General features: G+C 43.1%; 1 pseudogene across 1 annotated transcript; it reads right to left on the reverse strand.

Moving 5' to 3' along the window:
• Positions 1–6,364: 6,364 nt before the first annotated feature.
• Positions 6,365–7,489, reverse strand: LOC308252776 (Krueppel-like factor 17; annotated as a pseudogene). Its single transcript has one exon. The product of its transcript is annotated as a Krueppel-like factor 17 (transcript).
• Positions 7,490–8,152: the final 663 nt, after the last annotated feature.

An 8,152-nucleotide genomic window follows, 5' to 3' on the forward strand; every position in this document is an offset into this window, starting at 1 on the left:
TTGCTGTGATTCCACCAGTTGTGTATTTCATCTCAGATATTTTGATTTCTAAAAGTTTGGCTGACATCATTTTTACATCTTCCATGTTTTCTTAAAATTTCCAACCTTTACTTTCTTGAACATAAGGAATATAGTTATAATAATTGCTTTAATGTCCTGTCTATTAATGATACCCTTTGTGTCATTTTGGGGCATGTTGTCATTGATTGATTTGCCCCTCCGTGTGGAGGATTTTCTATTTCTTTGCATGCTTGGTCATTTTTTGTTGGTTGTCAGACTTTATAAATTTTGCCTTGTTGGGTGCTGAATATTTTTATATTCCTATAAATACTTTCAAGCCTTCCTTGCCAACCCATGGATTCCAGTTAAACTATGTGGGATCACTTAACTCTCCCAATCCTTGCTTCTAAGCTTCATGGTGTGGAGCTTGGGTGACCTTCAGTCTGGGGCTGAATTTGCTTCACCATTGAGGTGATGCCCTTCTGATTCTCTACACAATGTCCCACTGATTATACAATTTTTCTATTCTGGTTGCTGGGAATACAGACTTCTCCTGGTTCTATTCCTGCTCCTGTGTGTTCTGGGACTTCTCTGCTGTTCAGTGTCCTTACATGCACACCCGACACCTCTGCTCTGCTGAGCATGGCGGGCAGGAATCTCTCCAGAGATCTTTGCAGCTCTCTCTCCAGCAGAATTCTCTTTCCAGAACTCTACCCCATGCATTCTACCTACCTTGAGCTCCCTCAAATCCTTATTCTTTTCTTTCAGCTCCAGGATACACTGAATTTGGCCTCAGTTTCCCTCCCTGCACTGACATCTGGAATACGCTCCTAGGACTCATGTGATTTCTATTCTATCTCAGGAATAGCTGGCTGTGATGCCTGTTGTCCAATGTCTTAAAACTGTTGTTTCATATATTTTACCATTTTTTAGTTGTTTCAGGTGGGAGAGTATATATACCCCACTCCTATTATTCCATCTTGACAGAAATCTTGGTTATGATTCGAAAGTTATTTAAATCACTGCCTATATTAACCACTCACATCGGGTGGATTCTGCATTTAACTAATATATATTGAGCAGCATCTGTGTGGCTGACATTTATGCTCGGGCTACAGTAGTGAAGCAAATAGACAAAAGTGCCTTCCCATGTGGAGCTTATACGCTATTAGGTGCAGACAGAAAATAAACAGATAAGCAAAGTGCATTGTGTATCTGATGGCAGTAAGTGCTGTGGGAGAAAATAAATCCAGGCAAGCAGAGCTGGAAATCTGTAGTTTGTGTGCATGTGAAATAGAGTGCCCATTGAGGAAAAGACATTGTATAAAATACCTTAAGATGTGAGTGAGTGAGCTCTGCAGATTTCTGGGTAAGAGACATTCAAGTAGAGGAAGTGAGCAGCACATGCAAATCATTGCCTGATATTCCAGAATTCCTGACAAATAATTAGGAAAAAAGTAGTATAGATTGAGTGAACTGAGGTGTGGAAAAGATGATGCATGTCTTGGTTTACATTAATAGTTTATATTAACATTAGAAATAAAATCTTACTTCCCAGTCCCTTTTGGGTCCAGTTCTACAGTAGTCTTCAGAGATGGTCAAAAATAATCTTCCTTCCCCTGTCTCCAGACAGGGAAACTGCAGTGGATAAAAATGAAGAGATAAACTCAAAATGATCTCTTTCTGCATTATTTATGCAGAAGGAAAAGTGGGATGGTGGAGAGTGAAGTTGGAAGATATGTCTAGACTACTCTTGAGCATACACAATGTCCCTCATCTCTGCAGGTTACAAGTAGAAGTGAGCCATGATAAAAAGAAAAAAGATGGTGGCTAAAATCACAAGTGGCAACTGACTGAATCAATCCTAACCTCTGTCTTTTATTCACAATTTTTCGGTGTCATGGCTATAGACCTTGAGTGGATTAAGCAGATTCTGGGGTATCCTGAGGCACTTTTTCTAACCTTCTAAATTTTAATATTTTTTTTTATAATAAAATAAGAATAATAATGGTCTGTACCTTATGGGGATTTCAGGAAGATTAAAGAAGATAACATGTACAAAGCCTTTAATACAGTGCCTGGTTCACAGTAAGTACACATGTGGTAAGAACCCATAGGATATTAGCTACCATGATTATCATTACCACTATCACCACCACCAACATCATCATCATTATAATCAACAACAGCACCATTATCAACACTATCTCATAATTATTATTATTAATATCATGATCATCACCATCATCAATACAACCATCACTATCATCTTCACCATCATCATTGTTACCTTTGTTATCACCATCATCAACACCAGCATGATAATTACCTTCATTATCACCATTGTCATAGTGTCACCAAAATCGTCACCACTATATCACCATCACTGCCTTCACCATCATAACTATAATCATCAACACCACCATCATTCTCATCATCACATCATCATAACTATCATTATCATAACTACCATAATCTCTCACCATCACCACCACCAGCAGCAGCAGCAGCAGCAGCACTATCATCACCACTACTTTACCATCACATTCATCATCACCATCAGTATCACTACACCATCACTATCAACATCATCACAATCACTATCATCACCACAAGCATTACCATAATTATCACAGCTATCCTCATCATTATCACCATGATCATCACTATCACCATCACCACTATAATCACCAGCATCATCAACATTACAATCATCACTAAAACCATCACCATCAACATCACCATCATTATCTCACCACTATCACCAACATCAGTATCACCACCATCAACATCGTCATCATTTTCATTATCACCATCACCAACACCAGCATGTACTTACTCTGGATATTTTCAACATCTTTATTACTATCTACAGAAGAACAGTTGAGTGACATGGGCTTCAATCCATGAGAGAAAATGCAAGCTAGGTGTCAAGTTAATCCCTCCACTATGAAGAGTGGATAAAAACCTTGATGTTAAACTCTAAAGAAATGACTTCTTCCTACAGACAGTTCTTATTTTTCATAGCCCCCTACTGTTTCTAATTCCACCCTTAAATTCATAGCTAAAAGTGATTCCACCAGCACTAAAATGGAATGAATTTCAATTTCAATCATTCTATTGGCATAACTAGGTACGCAAGAATTGCCAATGTTAATACATCAAATCCCAGAGTCTCAGGAGTGGTCATAGAGTATGTGTCTTTAGTTCTCATTACTGTCTTTCCAAGTCAGTGTCAGGCTCTAACTACTTTAAGGTTGTTCCTGCCAAATTTTAGGCTTATTTCAATGTTATAGTTTTTCTTCTTACATCTGGTTTGACAAGATTTCTTCACCATTTTCAAAAATCAGGGAAGGATATTGTCTACATTTCTGCATCTTGTAAGAAGTAAAATCCATTTTCTGTCCAATTTAGTGCTTTCTTATGACAATTACTGAGTTATGTCCCAATTACTTTTTCTGGTTAGTGAGATCAATAGCACAGAAGATAAGCTTAGATGACTATTTACATTATTGTGTCTGTCAGATTAAAATTAGACTGTTCAGATTTAGTCAGAGCTGGTCAATTATTAAATACTTAAGAAATATAATTTATATAGGTTAGTAGTTACACAAAAACCATTCTAGCAATTTTTTCACCATTCTACCTTGAGATAAAATGATTGGTGTTGAGTTATGACAGTACAGCCAACAATCCAACAGTATTTTGAGAATTTTCTGTCATAGCATCAAAGGGCATTGCATTATCAGTTTTGTTCTTCTTGAGTTTCTGTGGTGTACACTGTCATAATTATGGAGGGATTCAGCTTGTATGTATACATAATATTTTGTATAGTAATACAGTATTGTCTTCCTAAGTCTTGATATTTCTTTCCCTTATTTTTATTTATTTTTTATTTTTATTTTTTATTTTTTTTAGGGGGTTATTTATTTATTTATTTATTTTTGCCCTACAAAAATAATACATTGTGTAATATTGTTTAAGGTATTACAATAGTAGTACATATGTCTCTTTCCCCACTCCACCCCCGACCCCCCCTGGCCTCCCCGGCTTCCCCCACTTGCCCTCGTCCCCCCAAAGAAACCATTTAAAAACAACAGAGATAATTACCCAAGATGGCACAGCCAGGAAATGGCAGGATTCAAAATCTGCTCATCCTTCCCACCCTTGTGTTGAACAAGATAATACTGGGAAAGGCTTAGCACAACCTGACATAGATGGGGTAATCACTGGTCAAAAGACAGATTGATGTTTCCTCTTCCAATCACCCCCACCATGGAAAAGACCCAGTGCCCAGGTGGGAATAAAAGTTACCGGAAACCCAAGTTCTGCGGTCAGTAATTGGGTCACAAATGAGCACCCTCTTGTCCCTTTTAAAAATAATATATCCACTTGGAATTTGGGTGGAGGACACCTGGAGGCCTGGCCCAGGTACACTGGGGCCGTCAGAACACACCAAGGTGGCCATGCAGAACAGAGTTAGGGTGGGGGCAGAGGGCAGGCATAGCTAAGGCTCTGGGACTTCCCCAGCTGCCCAGAATAAGCTGAGCCCGCAGAGATTCAGCTCTTCGCCTCAGAAGCACTTTCAGAATTGTTGTCCGTTATCTCTCTGCCCTACAGCAGGCACCATCATGTTCTCACTTCTTAGTGTCCAGCACTAAACATGACCAGGGCAGACATCCAGGATATGGCAAGTCTGGCTAAGCCCCAGGAGCTCTTCAGGTCTGACTCCGGCACCTCCTCGAGAAGTCTTCTTCCCTGACACGCTGTTTCCATGTCATCTGCCATGAATCCCCACAGCTCTGAATTGCAGACTCAGAAATATTTGCTGAGCCTGGCCAGTGTGGCTCAGTTGGCTGAGCATGGTCCTGTGCATTGAAAAGCTGCCAGTTTGATTCCCAGTCAGGGCACATACCCAAGGTTGTAGGTTCACCAATCCCTTGTCAGGGCACATATGCCTTTCTGACCTTCCCCTTTAGGTGCTCCTCCTCGCCATGGTCACTGCACCCAGGTGGACCTCTCAGCCCCTAGACCAAATGGTTCCTGGAACAAAGGAACCAGTCTTGATCCATCTCACTGTGGCATCACCTAGCAGTGCTTGGCATCAGACTAAGCACAGGCAACATCGGTAGAAGGCATCATAGTTAAGAGGTGTACCTCTGGAGTAGACAGATCCTGGTTGGATTTGCCACTTGAGACCTTTGTAAATTCCTCTCAGTTAGTTTGCTGGTCAGAAAAATGGCTGGCCAAGAAGTCCAGAAATGATGTTTGAACTACCTGGTTGTCAGGACAGCCATTATACACTCAACCCAGGGGGAGGAGCAGACCAGGCCTTTCAATAAAAGGTATCTGGTACCTGAGCTCTGTAAGGAGGAGGCAAAGTCACAGTAGGTTTGTTCTTCTCTGCCCCAATCTAATGTCCTCTACCCCCAGGTCACCTAGAAAACAGCCTAAAACAAGAATAAAGTACTAATATTTTATTTGGATGGTGTAAACCCAAGGCACTGAGAGGGAGAAAAGCAAGGCGGGGGAGGATGGGAGGCAATGCAAGGCGATAGCAGGTGGGTCCCGCTTCACAAGCCTTGAAGCACAGCAGGTGTGCTCACTGGCTGCTTGGGACATCTCCCCACTGGCTGTGCTGTTCAGAGAAACTGTCTTGCAGCAATTCGGGGCAGGGAGGAAAGAAGAGGGAATTTATCTGCCTTGGTCTCTCCCAACTCTCATTAGTCAAATGTTACCCAAGAGGATTAACTCCCTCAGGCTTCTGTGTTGCCAGTGGCTACCTGAAATGCCAGATCCCATGCCCTGTGGTGGGGCATTCCATCCAAGTCTGGAAGTGGTGGGAGGAGATAAACTCTGGGCATGTGGGTGGCGAGTTCTGGACAGAATCTGAGTCAAAACATAAGATGTGTCTCAAACAGTCCAATAGTATTTTTTTCACTTACTAGAAGACCTTTGCCAAGGTCTCATGGCTAGTAAGTGGCATATTCAGGATTTGAACATAGCCTGGCTCTGGAAAACCAAGATAAGAATCTTGGATTTTTTATAGCAGGCAAAGGAGATTCACTGAAGAGTTTCAAGTTGAGGAGTGACATAAAGAGCTTTGTAATACAGCTCCCCATCTCTACTTTGCTTCATCTTTCCATGTAGCTAAACTCAGCAACAGTAGGTGGCCCAAAGAGGTAAGGGCATCCAAGACAGTTTTTGAAGAGTCCCTGATGGGTCCAGCTCCGATGGGCTTCATTCAACACTGCCTCGTAATGTTTCTTGGTCTGCAAATAAGCATATACCTACTAAAGAGACTAGCTGGTCAGAGGCAAGCAGGATCTGTGTGGAGAAGCCAGAATGAAGGGAAGAGGTTGACCTAAAGTTCAGGAGCAGGAGGACCAGCTCTCTCTTCATCACTGGCCTGTGGACTGGGGGATCCTGGCGCCCGCAGATGAGTCCTTTGGTGTTGCTTGAGATGGTCAGATCTCATGAACTCTCGGGCGCACTGATCACATCTGTGTGGCCGGTATCTGGTGTGTATCCGCATATGTCGTCCAAGCTCATCAGAACAGAAGAAAGACCACGTACAACCTTCCCACTGACATTTATAGGGCCTCTCACCTGTGTGTTTGCGTTGGTGACTCAGGAGGTGGGAGCGCTTGGTGTAAGCTTTCCCACAGTTCTCATACTGGCAGCAGTAAGGCCTTGCAATCGGGGATCTGCCCCTGTAAGCCCTTTCCGGGGCCCTGCAATTCTGCTCTGCTCTTTGTGGCGTAGGTATAGGCTGCTCGGGTAGGAAGGGGTCTTCCTGGGAGGCTGGCTGGCTAACAAAAGAGTCCTGGGATTCTAAAGTCATTAATGATGGGGAGCCATCTGGGGGCATTCCACAGTTGTGGGGATCTCTAGGGGGCAACATGTGAGCCAAAGAGGGAAGCCCAGCCTGGCCCCCAGCAGAAGGCACAGTGGCAGGCAATAACATTGTAGGTGTTAAAGAGTCTCAATTAGAAGGTACTGTGGGGTGGCCAGAATAATGCATTGTTGGTGTCCTAATGTGGGACATTGTGACTGGTGGTCCATTGTGGGGCATGCTCAGATTTCCACTGAAGGTCATGGCCATCCCTGGAATATTGGGCTCTCCAAAGGACATCATCTGGGACCCATTGAAAATCATCATTCCTTGTTGAGAGGGAGACATTCTCTGACAGTAAACCATTTGGGAAGGAGGGAGAGTCACTTGGGGGCAATAGTTCACACTATGCTCAGGCAGCAACACATTGAACTGTGGCCCCATTTCATCTGCATTCTGCCTGGGCTCCTGAGCAGAAACCAAGGGCATCCTCTCCAGCTGTGGACTCTGAAGGAGGTGTTGAATGCCTGATGAGTCATGGTTCCAAGAGGTGTGCCCTCCACTGCTTTCGGGTGATGGAGACACTGACATCGACTTCTCAGTATCCCCTGCCACCTGGTGCGGAGCCGCCGGCCACTGGTTCGCGCGCTCCATCTCAGCCCGGTATCCGTGCACCGCGGAGCTGTGTGCGAGTCCAGACCACGTCCGAGCCGAGCTGAGCCGTGCTGCCTCGGCGTCACAGGTCGCGTGTCGCGTATCTTCTCTTTCCCTTATTTTTAAATCCAACATACCATAGAAGGTGTAGCAATTCAAGCAATGCTCTATATTTTTCTAACACCTCCTTAGTTCCTCCTTCCTGATGCCTCCACACCCTCTATAGAGGAAACAAATATCCGACATATAGAAATGAGATGTCTCAGATTAGAAAATTATGGGTTAATTTGGGTATATCTGACCCAATTCCAATGTTCAAATGTTCTGAGTCACAACCTTCTCACTCCCGGTTCCCACCACCACATTGCTCCTCTTCTGTGACATCAAAAGCCCCTTGCTTGGTGAGTTTTTATTTTAGAGAGTACATTTCTGTAACAATCTTCTAACAAACACTCTATTTAATATTTTGTGCCTGTTTCCCTGGTGGTTGAAAGACTTTTAGCTGGGGCTTCTTTTCAAATAGGTTTGCTTTTCCAAAGCTGGAGATGCCCAGCTCACGGTATGCAGAAGACACTGTATAATGAAGCACTTTAATTAATGTGAATATTATGAAATTTTAACTGTGGTTGATGGGCTCTAGTTAAGAATCAATCACTGTCTTTT

The sequence above is a fragment of the Plecotus auritus genome (genome assembly GCF_963455305.1).
Source record: "Plecotus auritus genome assembly, chromosome: 7".
Lineage (NCBI taxonomy): Eukaryota > Metazoa > Chordata > Mammalia > Chiroptera > Vespertilionidae > Plecotus > Plecotus auritus.